This window comes from Narcine bancroftii, chromosome 1, assembly GCF_036971445.1.
Source record: "Narcine bancroftii isolate sNarBan1 chromosome 1, sNarBan1.hap1, whole genome shotgun sequence".
In the NCBI taxonomy this organism is placed as follows: domain Eukaryota; kingdom Metazoa; phylum Chordata; class Chondrichthyes; order Torpediniformes; family Narcinidae; genus Narcine; species Narcine bancroftii.
In genome coordinates, this window is record NC_091469.1 from 99,478,519 (window position 1) to 99,504,612 (window position 26,094).

The 26,094-nt window shown below is 47.0% G+C and overlaps 1 long non-coding RNA gene across 3 annotated transcripts in view; it reads right to left on the minus strand.

The window, feature by feature from the left end:
• Positions 1-26,094, minus strand: part of LOC138761397 (uncharacterized) — a 67,957-nt gene that overhangs the window by 20,085 nt on the left and 21,778 nt on the right. Inside the window, exons 1-2 of one of the 3 annotated variants that reach the window (XR_011356307.1) lie at positions 24,337-24,759; positions 17,848-18,072 (exon numbers count right to left, since the gene is read on the minus strand). The exons of 1 other annotated variant lie outside the window; for it this stretch is intronic. This is a non-coding gene — a long non-coding RNA (uncharacterized lncRNA). Of the gene's footprint in view, positions 1-17,847; positions 18,073-24,336; positions 24,760-26,094 lie in introns of those variants that run through there. One more of the 3 variants, XR_011356308.1, reaches the window with a different exon arrangement.

Sequence of the window (26,094 nt, forward strand, 5' to 3'; positions counted from 1 at the left end):
AAGGATCTCCAGCAGGAGCAGGTAACTGTTCTAAGAAAAGGGAGATGAGGCATCAGGATTACAATCAGAAATACCCAACAGTTCAGGCAGCATCTGTGGAAAGGGAGGCAGAGTTCATATTTCAAGTGGATGACTGTTTATCAAAATTGCAACATGGGATCTCACTGTGGTCATTTGGAAGCAGATGACTATTTTCTCGGAGGCAGTCACCAAGATTTTCAAGGATCTGGAAGTCGTTGTGTCATTTGTTCAAACAAATATTGCCTGCTCATTGTGAGGTCTGAATAACCCATCTTCTTTCAGGACATTAGGGTCTCTTTTACAAGCAACATACTGCAATGCTGGAAATATGAAATGAAGTAAAATATGCTGGACATGCTCAGCATATCACACAATATCTACAGAGAAAAAAAAGTTATAATTTCAGATCAATAACTTTTCATTAGAACTGCGAAGAATGAAGATTAAACAAGTTTTCGGGTATAGAGAAAGAAAGAGAACAAAATAGGAAATCTGTGCTAGACCAGAAAGCATGGAAATTTAATAACAGGGATTAATGTTCTCCTTTTAACTCTACTCTCTTTCCCCAAATCATAGGTGCAACTGTGGAAAACAATGTGATTTCAAGTCTTACGTGTCTCTTTCTGCAATGTATAGAGCAATTCCTCTTTTTCTGGTGCATGAAGTAGAGTGTAAGCATGAGAAGCAACACCATGGCTTCCATTGAAACATTATGACCTTTTGGGGTTAACTTTGAAATGGCCATTTCAATTAATCAGCTGTTCCGACCTTTGGATGTCATATTTCCAGCATTCAAGAGGGTTTACTCTCTCTCATTTCTTTACATCTCCAGATAACTTTTATTATTCATCAATCCTTTTAAGTTCCTTTTTGCTGCCTCTACCACACCTTTTGTCATCCTTCAATTTGCTCATTTTTCCTCTTACTCTGTTCTTTGCATCCTTAAACTTGTTTTGTCTCTGCATTTTCTTCATTTTAATTAAATGTAAACCCTCTCTCCACAGATTTTATCTAAGGTACTAAATATTTATGGTATTCAGATTTGCTCAACTTCTGCTTCTCAAGCAACAGCTGCATTAATGTCACAGCTAGCTGTCCCAGATATTGAACCTTCCAGGGCAAGTATTCATCAATGACATTTGGTATGGAAATATATTTCCTGTATCAACAAATGAGGCAGGCTTCCAGCAGTTAGACAGTAACCACAGCTCTGTAATATTGTGGTTGGACCATAAGACTATGCAAGGTGGAACTAAGAAAAAGAATGTACAGATTGTGCAAATGTTCTTTAATAGAGTATTTTTTAAATGTAGTTCTTAGTCAAGAACAACTAAATTTAGAGATGAACAATTTAAAAATGTTGATGATCGAAGCATTTTTCTTTAACCAACACAAAAGTGAAATATATAGCAGAAAGTGAAAATTTATTTTGAGATCAACTGTGTTTGCCTTGAAACTACTTGTACAATTATGGCTTTTACTTACAGATGCAGAGCACACAAAAATTAGGTTTGGTAAGGAGGAGACACCTTTTTTTGCTTAGCATCTTTCAGCTATGTAACCTGGGTGGGAAAATTTATCCTGCCCACAGGTCTCTGGACCAAGCCTGCAATCTAAATTTATCTGTACAATGCTGCTGTCACCCCCACAGTCCGACACTACTGCCACACTCCCTTCGTTTGTCACCACTGATGCCACCACTCCAACTCCCCCCACCACCCTGGACCAATGACGATATCACCCCCCCCCCACCCTGGCCTGGCGCCGCCAAAATATCAGTGAGGACTGCCATTCCACTACTGACTCACCATCAGGGCCATGCATGGTAAAAGCTTGTTTCCCCTTGCCCCAAAAGATTATAGGCAAATAGAATGAAGGAGTTATGGGAGCTCTTAGGAAACAACAATACTCTATATGAGGAACTTTCTCTGATGGCTGAAAATCACAAACATTGAGGGACCAGAAAGCTTGCCATTTATGAGAAATTCCAGGTTTTTGAGGGGCAATCCAAGGGTTACATTGTGTGGCTGACATTGCTGTCTTTTACTGTCTCATCAGTTCTTGTTTTTTTTAAATATTTTATTTAAGATCTTTTACTGTCTTTTACTGTCTCATCAGTTCTTGTTTTTTTTAAATATTTTATTTAAGATTTCCATCCATGTAATTATATTTATACAGAATCAATACTTAATAAAATTTGAAACTTAGAGTGATTAATTACCCACACTCCTCTCCCTCTTATCCCCAACCAGTATAAAGATAATTATAACAGTGGATATAATATATAGTTATATAAAATAATTGCATCACGAAGGTCCTGAGGCAGTTTTCCTTGGTCCCAACAAAGCTTGAAAAACTCATGCAGTTTGACATGCAGAGTTTTGCCGCCAGCCTTCCAGACCTCTGGGGGGATTCCATCCATACCTTATATGTTCAATTGCCTTATATGTCTCATCCTGGGTGAGGACCTCATCCAGCTCTAGCCTTAGGGGCTGTTGAGGGAGCTGGAGCAGGGCGGAATCTTGGACTGAGCGGTTGGCACTGAAAAGAGATTGGAAGTGTTCTGACCATCGGTTGAGGAGGGAGATCTTGTCGCTGAGGAGGACTTTGCCGTCTGAGCTGCGCAGCGGGCTTTGGACTTGGGGGGAGGGGCCGTACGCAGCCTTTAGAGCCTCGTAGAAACCCCTGAAGTCGCCAATGTCCGCGCTGAGCTGGGTTCGCTTGGCGAGGTTAGTCCACCACTCACTTTGGATCTCCCGGAGTTTGCGCTGAAGATGGCTGCATGCGCGACGGAAGGCTTGTTTCTTCTCTGGACAGGACAGCTTTGTAAGGTGAGCCTGGTGGGCAGCTCGCTTCTTTGCCAGCAGCTCCTGGATTTCCTGGCTGTTTTCGTCGAACCAGTCCTTGTTTTTCCTGGAGGAGAAGCCCAGTACCTCTTCAGTGGATTGCAGTATGGTAGTCTTCAGCTGATCCCAGAGGGTTTCAGGGGACGAGTCCGTGAGGCGGATTGCATCCTCGAGCTTTGCTTTGAGGTTTGCCTGGAAGTTTCCTCTCACTTCGACTGACTGCAGGTTTCCAACATTGAACCTCTTTCTGGGGGCATAACTGTTCCTGGGTTTTGGCTTGAAGTGAAGGTTGAGCTTGCAGCGAACCAGCCGGTGGTCAGTGTGGCATTCCGCGCTGGGCATGACCCTGGTGTGGAGCACATCTCGTTTGTCTCTTTCTCGCACCAGGACGTAGTCCAGGAGGTGCCAGTTTTTGGATCGGGGATGCATCCAGGTAGAGTTCAGGCTGTCCCTCTGCTGAAAATGGGTGTTTGTAATGACAAGCCGCTGTTCTGCGCAGAGCTCCAACAGGAGGCGCCCATTGTCGTTGCACTTGCCGACACCATGCTTGCCCAGGATTCCTGGCCAGGTTTCTGAGTCTTTGCCGACGCGAGCGTTGAAGTCGCCAAGGATGACAACCTTGTCGGCTGTAGGGGTGCGTTGAATGAGGTTGCGCAGGTCAGTTTAGAACTTGTCCTTTTCTGCAGGTTCCGCCTGGAGGGTTGGAGCATAGACACTGATGAGGATGATGCGACGCTTGTCTTGAAGGGGGAGTCACATGGACATGATCCGGTCCGAGTAGTTTGGAGGCAATGGAGTTCTTGATCATGAAGCCTACACCAGATAGGCGTCGTTCATCCATAGGCTTTCCAGACCAGTAGAATGTGTAGCCCGTGCCGCGTTCTTGGAGGCTGCCTACATCTGCCAGGCGGACTTCACTGAGAGCAGCTATGTCGATGTCAAGTCTGAGGAGTTCATGTGCAATGAGGGCAGACCGACGTTCAGGTCGGTGGCTGTCAGCCTTGTCTAGCATGGTTCTGATGTTCCAGCATGCTAGCTTGAGTTTGTGAGCATCTTTTGCCGTGGAGGGGGAGGACGTGGAGGGGGAGGACGTGGACCTGTCCTCGGGCCTGTGCAAAGGAGCTTTTAGGTGGAGTGCAGTGCGCGCAGTACTGGCCCCACTCTTTACACCCATGGTTCGTGTGCCATGGCCAAGCAAGCTGGGATGTGGCAGCGAGGTCCTTGGGTCGTAGGTTTTATATCGGTGTGGCCTTCTCCTATGCAGGTTTCTTACCCGGGCTGGAGGGGTCTGCCTCCCCTCTTAGGTCAGTCCATACTGCCCGGACCGGGGCCGAGGCCGCCACTGCTCTCCCTGTACCCGGACTGGGGCCGCCGCCTCCAACTCTCTGCCCGGACCGGGGCCTCCGCCTGCCTCACTCGTCCGAGGCCGGGGCCACCGCCTCCCCCTTGCCGCCGCCACCTACCCTCTGCCCGGACCGGGGCCGAGGCCGCCGCTCTTCTCCCTGTGCCCGGTCTAGGGCCACCGCCTCCAACTCTCTGCCCAGACCGGGGCCTCCGCCTGCCTCACTCGACCGAGGCCGGGGCCACCACCTCCCCCTCGCTCCTGCCCGGATCGGGGCCTCCGCCGCCTACCCTCTGCCCGGACCGGGGCCGGGGCCGCCACTGCTTTCCCTGTGGCGCCTTGGCGCCTCACAGTTCAGCGGGCAGCAACCTCCTTTGAAGAAGACCGCAGAGCCCACCTCACTGACAAAAGACAAAGGAGGAAAAACCCAACACCCAACCCCAACCAACCAATTTTCCCCTGCAACCACTGCAACCGTGTCTGCCTGTCCCGCATCGGACTTGTCAGCCACAAACGAGCCTGCAGCTGACGTGGACATTTACCCCCTCCATAAATCTTCGTCCGCGAAGCCAAGCCAAAGAAGAATATAAAATAATTATATAAAAAGTTAAAAAAGCATAAAGAAAAAGTAAAAGTAATAACAATCTGGAATCTTAAAGTTTTCGTGTTAACTGACTTTAGGGAAGAAGATTATACAGGTCTTAAGAGACTGGAAGTACATTCTTATACATTTAGCCTTAAACCTTGGATATATGAGCTTCATATTTGTACACAAGTTGAAAATTTATTTCTCAAATTATGTGTAATCTTCTCCAAGGGTATACAACTTTGAATTTCCAAATGCCATCTTTCCATGTCCAAATACATATCTGATTTCACCAATTCTTGTTAAATACAGAGCAGCAGTGCCCTCGGTAATGCACTTTTTTTGAATATTTTATTTAGTTTTTTTTCTATACATGTAGTCATAGGCAGATGCAAAATACTGTAGTCAACTATTAGTATCAAATCTATTATACATGATGGTTTAAAAAAAACCCTCCCCCAAAACAAAACCCCAAGAAATAAAAATAAGAAAAAACATAGAAAAAGAAAGCTAAAGGAAAGTAAGAAAACAAGAATAGAATCCTGGTTGCAAAAGAGCACCCCTCACCACACAGTTCTAATCATTTTTATCTTTTAATACTTCCAAGGAGGTTGACAAGGTTTGAACTTTCGAGAAAACATCTATAAATTAATTCCTTCAATTTGTAAATACAGATGCTAAGTTTTCAAAAGTACATCATATTTATTTCTCAGATTATAAGACATTTTCTCAAGAGGAAAGCAGCTATGCATTTCTGCGTTCCATCACTCCATACCTAAATGAGTGTCTGATTTCCATGTTACTGCTATACATTTTCTTGCTACTGCTAAGGCCATCTTTACAAATTCGTTTTTATATATAGATAATTTCAATTTTGGTCTTATCCCTTCAGTATTACTTAATAAAAATAACATTTGGTTTTGTGGGAGTTTAATTCCTATAATCCGTTCTAAAAAAAATAGCCAAATTTAAACAAAAAGTTCTCACTTTAGGAAAAGACTAAGTAAAATGTGTGTAAAAAAAAAAGTACCTATCTCTTGACCACATCTAAAATACTAGCCTGATAAATCTGATTTCAATCTATTTAACTCCTGAGGCATAGGACACAATTGATATTAAAAAATCTATATCTAACATTTATAGTATTTGTCATACTATCTCACCATAAGTAATGCCCTTCAGCAGCAAATATGAAATATAGCTTGGATTTGCCACAGTAATTCAGAAGAATCTCAAGGATTGAAACTTGTGTTACTGTGACCTTGACCTTCACTGTGAGAGTACTGCAGGAAAGAATGCTGGTCTGCAGTTAAGACAGCATCCACAAATTCTGCTCTTCAAAGAGATCAAGATAGGTGAATTAAGTTTTGTAGACTCTGATGATAGAATTTTGTGAGCCCTTTCCTGTAGCCAATTTCAGTTATATATCTTTACCTCTTATGGATGCTGCAAGACTGGCTGAGTTCCTCCAGCATTTCTGTGTTTTTACTACAATCACAGCATCTGCAGACTTCTGCAGCATTTGATTCAGCTTCAACTCTTCACCTCTTTCACATTGCTGAGTACATGTGGGTTATCTGGGCAATTTACCCAGTAACTTACCCAATAATCATGCGGTGTGAAATATCCCAACTGGGCAGGGCAGGTCAAATTCACCTTAGCTCGGAGATATGGGGTGATGGGGATGTGGGGTACTCTTGGAGCCTGGTCAAATTAACCCGCCAATTGGCTTCTGGTGGTGTGAAAGGACAAAAGTCTTACCAGGTAAGATTAGTGAATTCAACGCCTGTGTGCATGCATCACTTTTGCGGGAAGTTGAGTGCAGAGAGGAAGTATGCAAGAAGGTCAGTGAACTCCAGTGTTTTTGGAAACGTGTTTGTGACATGTTTTACTGCGGTTTCACTTCCAGAGTTTTGATTTCAGATCATCTGTCAGAGCACAGTGCATTCTGACAGTCTGAAGTTTGGATATTTTATAAAAACATTAAAATCCTTAATTCAGCATTTCAGATCATGGTTGACAACTGGAGGGGGGGTGGGGGAGAATCCTGAAGTCAGGGAGATGCTTGCAAGAAGGGGAGATCCCAATGTTGACAAGCATTTTTCACAGACTGGGAAAGATGGTCGAATGAATGAGTTGATAGTGGTCAGGCGGCAGGAAGCAGGCTTTGTGAAAACCAAGATGCAGGTAATTAACAAACTTAAAAACCTGTGCAAGAAGTTCCTGCTGGTCAATGACCACAATAGTAGGAGCAGCAAAGGCCGAATGGAATGGTCTTACTTGCACACAGTCTATCAGATTTGGGGTGTCAGCCCATCAGCATCCTCTCTGTCCCTGCAGGCTAACATTGAGAGGCCGGAGACCAGTAACAGCCCCTTCGGCAGCGAGGCAGGCACCTCCGCAGTGTCATCAACCTCAACATAATCCTGCATGAAGGCTGCAGCGTGGCATCCACCCCCAGTCACCATCTCCTCCTGTGAGCCCAGTGATGCAGCTCAGGGAAGTGGGTAGAGAACCCCCCCCCCGGAGGCTGACCCCCACAATGAGGCACCCTCCCACAGCGCGAAACCATCTACCAGCGCAAGGAGCCCAGAGTCTGTGCCATCAAGGAGGGTCATGACCATGGACATCTCATGTGGCTCCAGCATGCCCAAGGTAGAGGCACATCAGGAAGATGGAAAGATTGCATTGTACATGAATACCATTTTTCCCAAATGTTTGCTCGGTGTTTTTACCCATGAGGAGCACTTGGTTTATTTGACATGTGTTCCATTGCTTTGCAGGATTGGAGAGGAGGATGAAGAGGAGGTGACCCACCTGGGCACAGGAGGAAACCTGGGATGCATGGGTTCCTGAGGGACATGGAACACGAGGACCAGAGCGTGACCACATGTGACACGAGAAGAGGATGGATCAGTATCAGGGTCTGCATGCTGAGCAGCAGGGTGCAGCGGGGCACAGCATTGACAGGTTTGCTGACATGCTAGTTAATCTTCAGAACAATATACGTGAGCAGACTAGAATCATGCGCAAGATGATGCACCTGATCAGTTACAGTGTTGCACAACGCCTCCAACCTCCTCAATCTGCCTTGCACCCTCGGTGCCCCCCTCCCTCATTCTTCCTCTGTCTCCTTCCTGACAATGCCCATCCACCCCATTTAACTCAGGGCACCAATAATGATGCTACTGCAAATAGTTTCCAGTGTTGAAATGGCAATGGAATTCATCTGAAGCTTTAGTGAGGAGGCTCAGCACAGTTCAGAATGTGCACCCATTTCCATGTGCTCTGGAGCAGGAGGGAGAAGTGCTGAATGCAGTGTAAGTATCCCTATAAATTGTGCAGCTGCATAGGAAATGTATTTCTAATCCTGTTTGATTGAACAGATTTTAGAATAGTCACGGAATCATAGCAAACAAGTTCAGGAGTAGGTAATTCAGCCATTCAAGCCTGTGCATCTGTTTAACATGATCATGGCTCATCTTGCCACTTTCATACCTTATTCCTGCTTTCTCTCCATACTCCTTGATTTCTTTAGCTATAAGAGTCACTTCCAACACAGAAAGTTGAAGTGGCCTCAACAACTTTCTGTGGAAGTGTTACACGTTCACAACTCTCTGAGTGATGTTTCTCCTCTTCTCAGTCTTCTAAATTCCAGTGCATATACCTCAAGTCTATCTCTCACCAGGAGAGGCTATCTGCACTGATTAGGATTGATTTCATTAGTACAAATCTGGTTCTGAAACATGTCAGTTGTGCAGCTTGAGTTCCAGCAACAAGCACCGTCTAATTTCCAGAGATGCATAAAAAAAATCAAAGCTCTAACTATCAAATTTCATTCCACAAAACAAAGCTGAAAAAAATATCATGAAAGCTAACTTGAAGGCCAATACTTGTAACTAAGTAAAATGTACCACAACATTTCACAATCACATGATTAGAAAAAAAATAATCCTAAAGGAATGTTACCATGAAGGTTTGATCAAAGAGATGGGTTTTAAGGAACATCTTCAAGGAGGAGGTAGATATTTTAAAACCTGAAAATACTGCATGCACAGACTTGCCTAATTGAAGGAGCAGTTCCCTCCTTCCCTCCATCTGGGAAGGAGGATTACAAGGATAGAGAGAAAGAAGCAAGGTCATATTTAAACTCAAAATTGAACAGGAAACTTTTTCCTCCACTTCATTCCACTCTGGATTCTGGATGCACATTCTAAAATCTGCTGTCCCTCACACTTGGGCGTTTTGCTGAATTCCACTGCCATTTTAACATTTTAAATCTTTGCAACAGATGCTTGTATTAGGCAATTCATTTGAGCTTGAACTGAATAGTGAAAAAGGTGAATGGTGTACTCTTCTTATTCTTCAAATGAATGGTAACAGCAATGGACGAGCAAGTGCAAGCTGACAATTCAGTATTCAAGGCAAGTTATGTAGAAAACATTTGCTACTTATGTATTTAATTTCTATATGTGTTTAAGGATAAATGGCAGCAGCTTTATTAAGTTTAACCACCATTTAATTTCTCCTTCCCATGAATTTTAGTTCTAGCACATGAATCTTCTTTTCTTCTTTGGCTTGGCTTCGCGGAAGAAGATTTATGGAGGGGTATGTCCACGTCTGCTGCAGGCTCGTTGGTGACTGACAAGTCCGATGCGGGACAGGCAGGCACAGTTGCAGCGGTTGCAAGGGAAAATTGGTTGGTTGGGGTTGGGTGTTGGGTTTTTCCTCCTTTGTCTTTTGTCAGTGAGGTGGGCTCTGCGGTCTTCTTCAAAGGAGGTTGCTGCCCGCCGAACTGTGAGGCGCCAAGATGCACGGTTGGAGGCGATATCAGCCCACTGGCGGTGGTCAATGTGGCAGGCACCAAGAGATTTCTTTAAGCAGTCCTTGTACCTCTTCTTTGGTGCACCTCTGTCTCGGTGGCCAGTGTGGAGAGCTCGCCATAGAACACGATCTTGGGAAGGCATTCTGGAGACGTGACCCACCCAGCGCAGTTGGGTCTTCAGCAGCATGGATTCAATGCTTGCGGACTCTGCCAGCTCGAGTACTTCGATATTGGTGATGAAGTCATTCCAATGAATGTTGAGGATGGAGCGGAGACAGCGCTGATGGAAGCGTTCTAGGAGCCGTAGGTGATGCCGGTAGAGGACCCATGATTCGGAGCCGAACAGGAGCGTGGGTATGACAACGGCTCTGTACATGCTGATCTTTGTGTGTTTCTTCAGGTGATTGTTTTTCCAGACTCTTTTGTGTAGTCTTCCAAAGGCGCTATTTGCCTTTGCGAGTCTGTTGTCTATCTCTTTGTCGATCCTTGCATCAGATGAAATGGTGCAGCCGAGGTAGGTAAACTCGTTGACTGTTTTGAGTTCAGTGTGCCCGATGGAGATGTGGGGAGCTGGCTGATGGAGGACCTCCGTTTTCTTCAGGCTGACTTCCAGGCCAAACATTTTGGCAGTTTTCGCAAAACAGGACGTCAAGCGCTGGAGAGCTGGCTCTGAATGGGCAACTAAAGCACATGAATAGACTCCTGTTGTACCTGCTTGGACCTAATCAGGTCTCTCCAACAAGTTCCTGTGTCAAATGGAATTCTGTACCAGAGGAGTAAAATAAAACTGTAACAATGGGGCTATACTATTTCATCAAAGGGACACCATAGTGAAGAGCAGACGGACTGCTTTAGGGCAGATCTAAACTAAAGTACAAGGAGACCATGCAACTTTCGTTGCACAACATTGATGTACAAATGCCATCTAGTGGTTATCAGATGTATACGTGCGAGGAATTCCCAGAAAAAAAAGGTTTTGCTCACCTAACTTATCTGCAGCAGTTAATTCAAATAATAATCAAAGTCTTTTAAATATTAACTCAACTGTAAACCCTCTCCTGACTTAAGAACTGACTTCCAATCCTCTCAATCCAATCCCTGAATTTACTGATTGGTGTTGATCCTTAGCCTCCCAAATGCCACTTCCATCCACCCCTATGCTTCTCTCTCTCCCATGACTCCCAGTCCTTGACTCCAATGGCTGGAATGTGGGAAAGAAGAGCCTTTTGTTGAATATGGCCTGCTCAGCAGCATGCAATTCTGTGGGCTCGTGCATGACTATCTCTCAGCAGATAGTTGCAGAAAAAGCATTTGTGGGCATGTTGAAAAACTAGTCATCACTAAACTGATGCCTTCCAAGTTCTAGGCACCAATGTTTCACTCAGCACATTAATCATACATTTTGTTCCAATTGTGTGACCTGCTGAGTTCCTCCAGCATTTTTGTGTTTTTACATTAACCATACAAGTTTTGTCTTTTATTTTTAAACAGGTTTTTAAAAATAATTATGGTAATAATTTTGATTGAATGCCATATAGCATTGACAAAATAACAATTGAGGTTTTAAATCCTGGCTCAAACACAAATTGCTGGAGGAACTACCAGTAAGTCAAACACGATTAGTGGTTAAATAAAAAAAGTGGATGGAAAAGTTTCAGCTCACACCAAGCTGTGTCTTTGTAACTGAAAGGCCACTATAAATGGGATTGCACAAGTCATCTCATTTTTTTTGTTATATAACAATTTAAAACAGAATTATATGACCTGAGAAAAAAGTTTGCAGATATAAAAACTGGCCATATAGTTAACCATGAAGAGGAAAGCTTTACAATTACAAGAAGTTAGAGAGGGCAAGGTGAGAGAGGAAAACAGCAAATGAAATTTAATCCAAGTGATTGTGAGGTTCCACATCAGGAAAGGTGCATCAAGGCAAGAAAATATTCAATAAATGGGAGGATGTTAGGTGGGGAAGAGAGGGACCTTGGATTGTGTATCCACAGATCCTGTTCAGGAAAAGTTAACAAAAGCAGTTAAAAAGAGAATTAGGAACTTTTTGTTTATAAGCTTCACCACAGGATACAAGCAAGAACTGTATACAATACTGCTTATACTATAGCTTGAATGCTACATATAATAAATTACCAAATTAAGGAAAGATGTAATTGCATTGGAAATAATACAGCAGAGTCTCACGATGAAGTTGCCTGGTATGGAAAATTGTAGCTAAGAGCAAAGACTAGATAATTTGGGGCTGCATTGTTTAGAGCAGAGTAGACCAAGGGGAGATTTAATGGAATGTTAAAAAATTATGAGGGTCCTAGAGTGAATAAGATCAATTATTTCCTTTAATATAGTTTGAAAGTAATAATTGGGTGAGTGTAGAGCTCATCGAAAGAATCAAAGACTTGTTGATCCAAACCAAGGCTTTTATTAGCAAAAGACAGGAGCTCTTCACAGGTGGCCGACCAGTCCGGAATGATCCGACCTGGCTAGGGACACAACCCTTTAAGGCCCAAACAGTAGGCGTAGCTAAGCTCTAAGCCAATCGCTGTAAGCACAGTCTAGATACTGTAACTATAAACACTATATACATTGGTGATAGATCTGTACTATCACATTCACCCCTTCTTGGAGAACTGACCCTGGAAAAAAAACAAAAAAACAAGGGAGAGAATGAAAGGAAGGGGTAGGTTAAGGACTGTAGTGGTCAGGGGGTCTGACCATCCGGCGTGACCGCTGTGGTGCTGGAATTGGGGTCGCTGGAGTGGTGTCACCAGCGGGCTCGTCGGGTGCGACCACCCTTCGCGCAATTCCCCAGTCGTGTTGTCGGCAGGGTGGCCCGGGTCGTTGGGGTGCCTTTGGTCCTTCTGTTGTGGCACAGGGCCTGGGGAATAAAGAGTTGGGGAAGATTGGGTTGGGGGGTTTGCTGGGTCTACCGCGTCCTGAGCTAGGTCCCGCACCAAAACAGTGTCCTCCCGCCCGTCTGGGAACTCAACGTAGGCGTAATGCGGGTTCGCGTGGAGTAGAGTCACTCGGTCGACCAATGGGTCATTCTTTGAGTGCCGGACGTGGCGTCGCAAAAGGACGGGGCTATGGACGGTGAGCCATGCCGGTACAGTGGTTCCCGATTCGGATTTCCTCGGAAAAAGGAACATCCTTTCGGGGGGGTGGCATTTGTTGCGGTACATAGGAGGGAGCGGATGGAGTGTAAGGCACTAGTGAGAACCTCCTGCCAGTGAGATGTGGGGAGACCTTTAGACCGGAGAGCCAGTGTAACCGCTCTCCATATGGTGGCATTCTCCCTCTCGACCTGGCCGTTACCGCGTAGGTTATAGCTGGTGGTCCTGCTTGAAGCGATACCACACTCCAGAAGGTACTGTTGCAGCTCTGCGCTCATGAATGAGGACCCCCTATCACTGTGGATGGAATTGGGGTACCCGAAAATGGCGAAAATACTGTGAAGGGCCAATATCACTGAGGTGGCAGTGGTGTCTGGGCAGGGCACAGCGAACGGGAAGCGGGAGTACTCGTCGATGGCCGTAAGGATGTAGTTATTACGGTTGGTCGACGGTAGGGGCCCCTTAAAGTCTACGCTAAGACGCTCGAAGGGGCGGGTGGCTTTGATAACATGGGAGTTATCCGGACGGAAGAAGTGGGGCTTGCATTCAGCGCACACCGAACAGGCTTGGGTCATGGAGCGGATCTCCTCGACTGTGTAGGGTAGGTTGCGCGCCTTCACAAAGTGGGCAAACCTAGTGACCCCTGGATGACAGAGCGCCTCATGGAGTTTCTGTAGTCTGTCCATCTGTATGCTGGCGCACGTCCCCCTGGAGAGCGCGTCAGGTGGGTCGTTGAGCTTACCAGGCCGGTACAGGATGTCATAGTTAAAGGTGGAGAGTTCGATTCTCAAACTGGTGATTTTGTCGTTTTTTATCTTACCACGCTGGGTGTTGCTGAACATGAAGGAGACCGCGCGTTGATCAGTCAACAGTGTAAAGTGCCTCCCAGCGAGGTAATGTCTCCAACGACGCACTGCTTCAATTATGGCTTGAGCCTCCTTCTCGATTGAGGAGTGTCTACTCTCTGGACCATGGAGGGTTCTGGAGAAGAAGGCTACAGGCTGACCGGCCTGGTTCAAGGTAGCTGCCAGGGTGAAGTTGGATGCATCGCTCTCGACTTGAAACAGGACAGACTCATCGATCGCGTGCAGCGTCGATGTCGGATTTGATTCGATCGAAAGCCGCTCTGGCTTCGGTCGAGAGGGGAAAGGAGGTGGTCTTGATAAGAGGACGCGCCTTGTTGGTGTAGAGTGGAACCAATTGGGCGTAATATGAGAAAAGGCCTAGGCAGCGATTGAGCGCTTTCTGAGTATTGGGTATTGGGGGGGGGGGGGGGGTAAGTCCATTAGGGGATGCATGCGGTCAGGATCTGGCATGACTATCCCGTTCTCCACCACGCAACCTAAAATCGCGAGTCGTGTGGTCCGGAAGACACTTGTCCAAATTATAAGTCAGGTTCAGCCGACAGGCAGTTTGAAGAAATTTGTCTAGGTTGGCGTCGTGGTCCTGCGTATCGTGGCCGCAGATGGTGATATTGTCCAGATACAGGAAGGTAGCGGTTAGCCTGTTCTGGTCCATCATCCGGTCCATTTCCCGTTGGAAGACCGCGACTCCATTCGTGACCCCGAATGGTACCCTGAGAAATTGATACAGCTGCCCATTCGCTTCGAAGGCCGTGAATGGTCGGTCCTCACAGCGGATCGGGAGCTGGTGGAAGGCCGAACGTAAGTCAATGGTGGAGAATATGCGGTTTTGGGTGATCTGGTTCACCACATCCGTGATGCGTGGCAGGGGGTACGCATCCAGGAGCGTGAAGCGGTTAATGGTCTGGCTATAGTCGACCACCATCCGTAGCTTTTCCCCGTTCTTGACAACCACCACCTGGGCTCTCCAGGGACTTGAACTGGGTTCAATGATGCCCTCATCCAGCAATCTATGCACCTCACTCCTAATGAATTGCCTGTTTTCGTAACTATATTTCCGACTTTTGGTGGCCACAGGCTTCCAGCCAGGGGCGAGGTTTGCGAAGAATGCTGGTGGCCATTTTAGACCTACAGACTGCAGCAAAGTGGCTGTTTTTAAGGCACTTCTGGCACCTGGCTTTTCTTGCTGGGCACTGGGACCTGCTGTGCTTGTCCCTCCCGCAGAAATAACATTTTGGGTTCGCAGGGGGCAGTGTAGCAGCAGCCGACAGGGCATCAGTATCTCGCGGGGTGGTAGGGTAGAAGGGCACTCTAATCACATCAGAACGAAGGGTCCAGTCCCTAGAGAACTCGGTGGACTTTAAGGCTGCATTCTCCATTGTGATCGCAAGCCAGGCCACGTCCTCTAGTTTTTCTACCCCTTGTTCGAGCAAGCGTAGCCTCACTTTGTTCGATCGGAGCCCGGCCACATTGGCATCCCGGACGAGATCGTTTGTGATCTCGGCAGCAGTTTTGTCAACACAGTTACAGTCCTTGCCAAATGCCTTTAATACTTGTAAATATGCCCTGCTGGACTCGCCGGGCTGTGGCTTCCTCGACGCAAGCACGAGCCGGGCATGAACTCTGTTCACCAGTTGATCATACAGTTCTTTCAGTACCTTTATGGCTGCAGTGTAAGTGCAAGATAGGACAGAAACTCTTATCAGATTTTAAAAGTATATAAATGTGTGAAGGGTTGCTTCCTGCAGGGCTAGAGACCCAATACTGGAAGATAGAATTTGTTGGATCACCTTCACAAACACAATGGGATGAATAGCCTTCTTTGTGTTGAAGTCATAGAGTTATTGTCATAAAGCAGTGGGGCAAAGAAACAGCCTGTGCATATCACCAACTGTGTAATATACTGTTTTCACTAATCGTATTTGCCCACATTCATTCTGTATCCCTCAATGCCTTGGTCATTCACGATGAGTTTATGTACATTGTACAATCTATGTGACAATATGCACTGAAATTCTTATTTGCTACAGCCAAACACATACTTCATTAAAAAATAGTATTCATAAATGGAATTAAAATTGGATTAAAATAGATAAATATTCAGTTATACTTGGGCAAGAATAAAAGGTGACTGAAATAGTGCAGACAGTCCTTTTGTAGTGTTGGAGCAGTGATAGTTGCTCAAGCATCTGATAGTTGTTGGAAAGAAACTGTTCTTGAACATAGGCTTCTGTAAATTCTGCCCGAAGATAGCAGTGAGAGCAGGTTGTGAACAGAATGATGGGGATCTTTTATGATGTTGGCTGCATTCTTGAGGCAGCATCTCACATATATGTCTTCAATGAATGGGAGGTTGGAGCCTGTGATGGACCTAGCTATGCTTGCTAGCTTTCTGCGTTCCTAGGCACTCAAACTACCAAACCAGGCTCTGATACACTGAGTCAACATACTTTCCACAGAGTATCTAGAAAATTTGATGACATCCCAAATTGCCTCAGAAAAGGCGTTGGTGTGTCTTCTTCATGTTGGCTCATTGTACTGGCTCCAGGAGAGGTGTTCTGAAATATGGACTCCCAGGAACCTCCATCCCATCAATGCAGACAGGTGTGTGGTTCCTTGGCCTCTCCTTCATGAAATCTACAATAAACTCCTTGGTCTCCGTGACGTTGAGGGAAAGATTGTTGTTTTAGCACCACCAAACCATATTCTCAATCACCATTCTGTATTCTGACTCATCATATCCAGTTATTTCACCAACAATGCTTGTGTCAGTGAATTTGTAGATTGCATTGGAGCCACAGTTGGATATGCAGAGAATAGAGCAAGAGACCAAGCATTCAGCTCTGGTGTACCCCTATACTGATGATCAGCAAAGAGGAGGTACTGTTGCCAATCCACACTGATTGAGGTCTGCTAATGAACAAGTCAAGGATCAAGTTGCAGTGAGATAAAGAGAGCCTCGTATCCCTTAGTTTGCTGGCAAGGTGGTGTTGAAAACTGAGCTGTAGTCCAGGCAATCTAATGTGGAGGGCCACTAAGATGACATCTGCCATTGATGTGTTGTGATGATAGGTGATTTGAAGTGTGTCCACATCCTTCCTAAGATAAGAGTTGATCTGCTCCATGACTAACCTCACAAAGCAATTAATCATGGTAGATGTAAGAAATACCAGCCAATAGTTGTTAAGCAGGTCACCTTGCTCTTCCTGGACATGTAATAATGGGTGTATTTTTGAAGCAGGTGGGGATCTATGACTATTGTAATGAGAAACTGAAACTGTACAAACAAAAAACTCCAGGCAGTTAGTTTGCACAGGTTCTAAGGATATGGCCAGGTATGCTATCCAGGTCGGACACTTTTCAAGGATTCATCCTTCTGAAGGTTCGGCCTCAGAAAATGGGACATAGAAATGCTAGGAGTTTATGAATTTCTCTACATGGTTCTTAAACATTGTTATTGTTCCTGCCTGCACACCTCCTCTGGCAACTCATTGTAGACAACTACTACTCTCCTCCTCTTTGTATGAAAATTTAAGATGATTCCTTTTAAACCTCATTCGTTTAACTTTACACTTATGCCCTCTGGACACCCCCAAATCATATTTTATTTTTAATTTTCCAAAGAATCATGCAAACCTGATAAACAAAATATTACGAATGACACATTCATTGAAGTGTCATATATAACAGATATATAACCCCTCCCCCCCCCCCCGAATAAGAGAAAAGAAACAAACTGTCCCAGCAGGTAAAGGATTAAGAGTATGAAATGGGGAAAATAAACTTCATCAATCCCTTTTATAATTTTATGCATCTCCATCACATCACCTCTTAGCCTCCTTTTCTCCAAGCAAATTATTCCCAGTCTCCAAACTCATGACCTCTTGTTTGGATAACATTCTCATGAATCCTTCACTCTCTTGAGCAAAATCACATTTTTCCTGTAGTGTGACAAACAGAATTGAACATAATACTTTTAAGTGTGGCTTCACCAACATTTTGCTCAATTTAACGATATCTGTACTATATATTCACTATTTTGGCCACTGAAGGCAAGTGTCGATCATCTTCTTCACTGTATTGTCTGTCACTGTTGCTACTTTCAGGGACCAAAAAAATTGTTCTGCTCTGTCAAACTTCTACAGGTACACTGACTGGTTGCATCAAAATATGATTTGAGATTTCAACAGTTCAAGAATGCAAAAGGCTCCAGAAAGTAACAAACGCAGCCAAGTCCATCACAGGTTCCGACCACCCATTTATTGAATGCATCTGTGAGGCACTGCCTCAGAAGACAGTCACAACATTATAAAGAACCCCCATCACCTTGGTCACATCGTCTTCAGGCAGAAGGTATAGAAGACTGAAGACTAGCTTCTCAAGATTCAACGTTTCTTTCCATATTATCAAGCTCTTGAACTTCCCCTTATTACACTAATAAAAACTGCTCCAACGCCACCAAAGGATTGCCTGCAAAATTGCAAAATCACCATTTTTAATACACTATTTTATGTATTTATTGTCTATTTTAATTCAGTTAAGTATACTATTGTATGCTTTTTCCAGTTTTTTTTAAACAAAGTTCCTGCAGAGTTGCAACAAGAATTTCAGTACATATGTACATTGTGTATGTATATGAATAATAAACTCATTATCAATTATTAAAGATAGTCGTACAAGTGAGGAGGTAAGGATGGTATAGAAGGTGGTAGATGATAGGTAGAACAAGATGGACAAGATGGTGGACAGATGGAAACAGGTGGGGCAAGGTCTAGGACAGGAACAATATATTTGCAAATCAGGGTTGCGTACAACATGAAGGTGAAAATGGTGACATTCCCATAAGCCTGATGCCCTTCTATGGCTTGTTGGTGGAAAACACAGGCTTGGGAACTGCTGTTAAAGTGGTGTGTGCAAGTAGCCACAGTGCATTTTATAGATGGCAGGAACTCTGCTCGCTGCACGATGTGTTTCAAATGTTCTTGCTAGAATGCAAAATTCAAATTAGGGACTATTAGCATTCAATCTTTCCAGAATCCTTAACATACTTCTGTTTTGCCTGATTCTTCTGGTTGATTGACAGCACCCAAGTAAAATTCAACTGCATTTTATAACAAATCTGCTCTGGTATCTACTTTCCATGAAACTTACTGTCATAAATGCCAGACACTCTTTACTTGCTGACACTTGCTGTCGTACCATCCTTATGACATTCTCTTTAGTGCTTTTCATAAATATTATCATCTTCACAATGAATAGTTGGAGGCGGCGGCCCCAGTCCGGGCACAGGGAGAGCAGCAGCGGCCCCGGTCCGGGCGAAGGGTAGACGGCGGCGGCCCCGATACGGGCAGGAGCAAGGGGGAGAACGGCGGCCCCGGCCTCGGTCGAGTGAGGCCCCAATCCAGGCACAGGGTGAACTGCGGCGGCCTCGGCCCCGGTCCGGGCAGTATGGACCGACCTAGGAGGGGAGGCAGGCCCCTCCAGCCCGGGTAAGAAACCTGCATAGGAGAAGGCCACTCCGATATAAAACCTACGACCCAAGGACCTCGCTGCCACGTCCCAGCTTGCTTGGCCACGGCACACGAACCATGGGTGTAAAGGGTGGGGCCAGTACTGCGCGCACTGCACTCCACCTAAAAGCTCCTTTGCGCAGGCCCGAGGACAGGTCCACGTCCTCCCCCTCCACGTCCTCCCCCTCCACGTCCTCCCCCTCCACGTCCTCCCCCTCCACGTCCTCCCCCTCCACGTCCTCACCCCTCCACGTCCTCCCCCTCCACGTCCTCCCCCTCCACGTCCTCCCCCTCCACGTCCTCCCCCTCCACGTCCTCCCCCTCCACGTCCTCCCCCTCCACGTCCTCCCCCTCCACGTCCTCCCCCTCCACGTCCTCCCCCTCCACGTCCTCCCCCTCCACGTCCTCCCCCTCCACGTCCTCCCCCTCCACGTCCCCTCCCCTCCACGTCCTCCCCCTCCACGTCCTCCCCCTCCACGTCCTCCCCCTCCACGTCCTCCCCCTCCACGTCCTCCCCCTCCACGTCCTCCCCCTCCACGTCCTCCCCCTCCACGTCCTCCCCCTCCACGTCCTCCCCCTCCACGTCCTCCCCCTCCACGTCCTCCCCCTCCACGTCCTCCCCCTCCACGTCCTCCCCCTCCACGTCCTCCCCCTCCACGTCCTCCCCCTCCACGTCCTCCCCCTCCACGTCCTCCCCCTCCACGTCCTCCCCCTCCACGTCCTCCCCCTCCACGTCCTCCCCCTCCACGTCCTCCCCCTCCACGTCCTCCCCCTCCACGTCCTCCCCCTCCACGTCCTCCCCCTCCACGTCCTCCCCCTCCACGTCCTCCCCCTCCACGTCCTCCCCCTCCACGTCCTCCCCCTCCACGTCCTCCCCCTCCACGTCCTCCCCCTCCACGTCCTCCCCCTCCACGTCCTCCCCCTCCACGTCCTCCCCCTCCACGTCCTCCCCCTCCACGTCCTCCCCCTCCACGTCCTCCCCCTCCACGTCCTCCCCTCCACGTCCTCCCCCTCCACGTCCTCCCCCTCCACGTCCTCCCCCTCCACGTCCTCCCCCTCCACGTCCTCCCCCTCCACGTCCTCCCCCTCCACGTCCTCCCCCTCCACGTCCTCCCCCTCCACGTCCTCCCCCTCCACGTCCTCCCCCTCCACGTCCTCCCCCTCCACGTCCTCCCCCTCCACGTCCTCCCCCTCCACGTCCTCCCCCTCCACGGCAAAAGATGCTCACAAACTCAAGCTAGCATGCTGGAACATCAGAACCATGCTAGACAAGGCTGACAGCCACCGACCTGAACGTCGGTCTGCCCTCATTGCACATGAACTCCTCAGACTTGACATCGACATAGCCGCTCTCAGTGAAGTCCGCCTGGCAGATGTAGGCAGCCTCCAAGAACGCGGCGCGGGCTACACACTCTACTGGTCTGGCAAGCCTTCGGATGAACGACGCCTATCTGGTGTAGGCTTCATGGTCAAGAGCTTCATTGCCTCCAAACTCGAAAACCTTCCGACAGGCCTCTCGGACCGAATCATGTCCATGCGACTCCCCTTTCAAAATAAGCGTCACATCACCCTCATCAGTGTCTATGCTCCAACCCTCCAGGCGGAACCAGCAGAAAAGGACAAGTTCTACACCGACCTGCGCAACCTCATCCAACGCACCCCTACAGCCGACAAGGTTGTCATCCTGGGTGACTTCAACGCTCGTGTCGGCAAAGACTCAGAAACCTGGCCAGGAATCCTGGGCAAGCATGGCGTCGGCAAGTGCAACGACAATGGAGCTCTGCGCAAAACAGCGGCTTGTCATTACAAACACCCTTTTTCAGCAGAGGGACAGCCTTAAGACCACCTGGATGCATCCCCGATCCAAACACTGGCACCTCCTGGACTACATCCTGGTGCGAGAAAGTGACAAACGAGATGTGCTCCACACCAGGGTCATGCCTAGCGCGGAATGCCACACTGACCACCGGCTGGTTTGCTGTAAGCTCAACCTTCACTTCAAACCAAAGTCCAGGAACAATAAAGCCCCCAGAAAGAGGTTCAATGTTGGAAACCTGCAGTCAGACGAAGCGAGAGGAAACTTCCAGGCAAACCTCAAAGCAAAGCTCGACGATGCAACCCGCCTCACGGACCCGTCCCCTGAAACACTCTGGGATCAGTTGAAGACTACCATACTGCAATCCACTGAAGAGGTACTGGGCTTCTCCTCCAGGAAAAACAAGGACTGGTTTGACGAAAACAGCCAGGAAATCCAGGAGCTACTGGCAAAGAAGCGAGCTGCCCACCAGGCTCACCTTACAAAGCCGTCCTGTCCAGAGAAGAAACAAGCCTTCCGTCGCGCATGCAGCCATCTTCAGCGCAAACTCCGGGAGATCCAAAATGAGTGGTGGACTGGCCTCGCCAAACGAACCCAGCTCAGCGCGGACATTGGCGACTTCAGGGGTTTCTACGAGGCTCTAAAGGCTGTGTACGGCCCCTCACCCCAAGTCCAAAGCCCGCTGCGCAGCTCAGACGGCAAAGTCCTCCTCAGCGACAAGATCTCCATCCTCAACCGATGGTCAGAACACTTCCAATCTCTTTTCAGTGCCAACCGCTCAGTCCAAGATTCCGCCCTGCTCCAGCTCCCTCAACAGCCCCTAAGGCTAGAGCTGGATGAGGTTCCCACCCTGGATGAGACATATAAGGCAATCGAACAACTGAAACGTGGCAAAGCAGCAGGTATGGATGGAATCCCCCCAGAAGTCTGGAAGGCTGGCGGCAAAACTCTGCATGCCAAACTGCATGAGTTTTTCAAGCTTTGTTGGGACCAAGGTAAACTGCCTCAGGATCTTCGTGATGCCACCATCATCACCCTGTACAAAAACAAAGGCAAGAAATCAGACTGCTCAAACTACAGGGGAATCACGTTGCTCTCCATTGCAGGCAAAATCTTCGCTAGGATTCTACTAAATAGAATAATACCTAGTGTCGCCGAGAATATTCTCCCAGAATCAGTGCGGCTTTCGCGCAAACAGAGGAACTACTGACATGGTCTTTGCCCTCAGACAGCTCCAAGAAAAATGCAGAGAACAAAACAAAGGACTCTACATCACCTTTGTTGACCTCACCAAAGCCTTCGACACCGTGAGCAGGAAAGGGCTTTGGCAAATACTAGAGCGCATCGGATGTCCCCCAAAGTTCCTCAACATGATTATCCAACTGCACGAAAACCAACAAGGTCGGGTCAGATACAGCAATGAGCTCTCTGAACCCTTCTCCATTAACAATGGCGTGAAGCAAGGCTGTGTTCTGGCACCAACCCTCTTTTCAATCTTCTTCAGCATGATGCTGAACCAAGCCATGAAAGACCCCAACAATGAAGACGCTGTTTACATCCGGTACCGCACGGATGGCAGTCTCTTCAATCTGAGGCGCCTGCAAGCTCACACCAAGACACAAGAGAAACTTGTCCGTGAACTACTCTTTGCAGACGATGCCGCTTTAGTTGCCCATTCAGAGCCAGCTCTTCAGCGCTTGACGTCCTGCTTTGCGGAAACTGCCAAAATGTTTGGCCTGGAAGTCAGCCTGAAGAAAACTGAGGTCCTCCATCAGCCAGCTCCCCACCATGATTACCAGCCCCCCCACATCTCCATCGGGCACACAAAACTCAAAACGGTCAACCAGTTTACCTATCTCGGCTGCACCATTTCATCAGATGCAAGGATCGACAATGAGATAGACAACAGACTCGCCAAGGCAAATAGCGCCTTTGGAAGACTACACAAAAGAGTCTGGAAAAACAACCAACTGAAAAACCTCACAAAGATTAGCGTATACAGAGCCGTTGTCATACCCACACTCCTGTTCGGCTCCGAATCATGGGTCCTCTACCGGCACCACCTACGGCTCCTAGAACGCTTCCACCAGCGTTGTCTCCGCTCCATCCTCAACATCCATTGGAGCGCTTACATCCCTAACCTCGAAGTACTCGAGATTGCAGAGGTCGACAGCATCGAGTCCACGCTGCTGAAGATCCAGCTGCGCTGGATGGGTCACGTCTCCAGAATGGAGGACCATCGCCTTCCCAAGATTGTGTTATATGGCGAGCTCTCCACTGGCCACCGTGACAGAGGTGCACCAAAGAAAAGGTACAAGGACTGCTTAAAGAAATCTCTTGGTGCCTGCCACATTGACCACCGCCAGTGGGCTGAAAACGCCTCAAACCGTGCATCTTGGCGCCTCACAGTTTGGCGGGCAGCAACCTCCTTTGAAGAAGACCGCAGAGCCCACCTCACTGACAAAAGGCAAAGGAGGAAAAACCCAACACCCAACCCCAACCAACCAATTTTCCCCTGCAACTGCTGCAACCGTGTCTGCCTGTCCCGCATCGGACTTGTCAGCCACAAACGAGCCTGCAGCTGACGTGGACTTTTTTACCCCCTCCATAAATCTTCGTCCGCGAAGCCAAGCCAAAGAGAGAGATCATCTTCACAATGAACCAGTTCTTACTATTAAACTGCAAGCAAAATGTAACAGAAAGTTTGTAAACACCAGTTATTTTTGGACTTCAGTGCAAGCACATCCAAACTTGGGGATCATGAACCTGCTGAGAATTTAATCGGTGTATCTACAAGTACACTCTGCTGCTGCACAATGCACCACCCAATATCAATGGCATGATCTTGGCGAGATATCCCAGCATGAATGCTGGGAAAACTGTTTACAGGTACTGTGTGGGGTTAGAGCTGGTTGAGCATTTGCAAGGAGATAAATTTCAAATGAGATTTTATAACTTTTGCAAAAAGGTGGTTCTTATCAATTATTTGTTAGCAGCTAAAGTTATAATTTTAATTAATTTAGTGTTTTAACTGATTTTTAATTTAATTTTAACAGCTTTTAGAAGCTTCCGAATATCTTGTCAGATAAATGGTATACCAATGAAGGTACAATCTCCAAAGGTTTTCTCACCATGAGTCGGGCTTTTCCTGGGGCCACCCATATAGCCAAGGCAGATCAAAAGCTTCAATTATCAAGTGCAGTGTTTCTCAAACTGGGTTCCGTGGAAAGGACTAGGGGTTCCTCAGAAGAAATGATAGGGATCTATTTTTCTTTAAATTACTTTTTTACCTGTCTTTAATTTGTTTCCAAGGGGTAAGACAAGAATGTGGCCATGGTCGGGGGGGGGGGGGGGGGGGGGAGGGGGAGGAGGAAGGAGAAACATGCACAACCCTCCACCGACACTTACCTCAGCCACTCATTTGCACAATCCCCCCCCACGGCGCCTGGGCTCAGCCTGTCTGTCAAAGGATCCGGCAATGGGGTTCTGGATCAATTAGCAGGTGGAATGATGGGGGGAGGGATGGTGACGTCTCATCTCACTGCCCCATTGTGATGTCAGCGGGCAGACGGGCTCGATGGGGTGGGGGGGGGAGGGTGTGCCCACTACCTTGCATGTAAAATCACCAACTAGTGGTGGTGGGTGACATCACCAGCATCCAATTAATCCAGCTGAGGATCCTCATTCAAGTTTAGTGGGAAAATCCAGAAGCAAATTCTGGATTACATTAAAGAGGTCAAATACAAAAAGTTGGTTTGAGAGGAAACACAGTAAAATGCAATCAATCTGAAGTTTTCCTGATCTCAGTGCCTGATGTCAAAACAAAACGATGGCTTCTCTTTTGGAATGGGTCTTGCACCTACTGGAACCTGTGCCACCCAACAAGAAGGATCCAGTAGTTTCCAACTCGACCGTCGAGAGGCCAGCAGGTTGCAGGAGCCACTCGCTGTCTCAGAGCCCTGTGACAGATGGGCAGGAGGAGAAGGAGGAGGTGAGGGTGGCAAGAGCCCAGTGAGACCCCTACCATGCAGCCTCCTTGGCATGTAGCCCTCATGTCAGAGCTCTCACTGACCTCGCAGGCTTGACACAGTGTCCTGAACCTCTCCATCTCCCAGCCTCAGCCCAGACGGCAGTACCCACTCCCCATTGACAACACCCTTACTGCCTGATGCCACCTATGTCAAGGTGGACGATGAAGAAGAGATGCAGAGAAAGTGGCTCCCAGCTGACAAAGCCTACTTCTTTGCCAAAGAAGTGGCCACCATAGAACGAAGTTACCTAAAGGACCTTGAAGTCATCAAAGTGTCTTTCCAGGGTGTTGTGACCAGAGATGATATCATATCAGAGCAGCTGAAAGACCCTGCTCCTCTCGAATTTTGACCTCCTCTAAAAGTTTCACTCCAGCCTTCTGGAAGAAGTCGAGCAAAGACTAGCTATGTGGGAAGGGAGATCCAATAAACACATTAAAGGAGATTACCAAAGAATTTGAGATGTGATGTTAAAGAATCTTCATTTCATGAAGCAACTCACTGTCCACCTGCAAAAGAGAATGTGGATTGTGGAAAATGGAGAGTTTATATACTTTCTTATGTGAAAGATTTTGTTTTTGAATCATCCAGAAGCAACAATGATTAAGAAGAAGCATATCTATTAAGTTTATTAATAGATTCCCTGCATCAATCCAGTGTTTCAAAAGAGTCACTGCTATGTATATTGAAAACAGAACCACAGTCTTCCTCCCAGATTGGTTTTTTGACTACTATTTAAAGATACTTTAAATTGTGCATTATTAAACAAGTTGACAGAAGCGTTAACAGCTTAGTGATCAAATAGAACCTGTCAGAAGTGGCGACCCCATTCATAAATATTCTTCCAGACAAAAGACAGCTGTCTAACATTACTTGTCAAAAGGCATAGGTTTCACACATCAATGTTAAGGCGCTGATAAACCTTTCCTTTTCTCTGTCAACCTTAATCTAAAGTTTCCTTTCCTTTGTTGAGTCTTAAAACTGAATTGATTCTCCAAACTAATGATTAGCATGTGATAATTAAAACTTAAACCTTGTATACACAGGACACAGATGTTTGCGATGTATTGGAAGAAAACCTTCTAGACATTGCTTCAAATGTTTGTAAAATATGAAATTTTAACAATATCAATTGTGA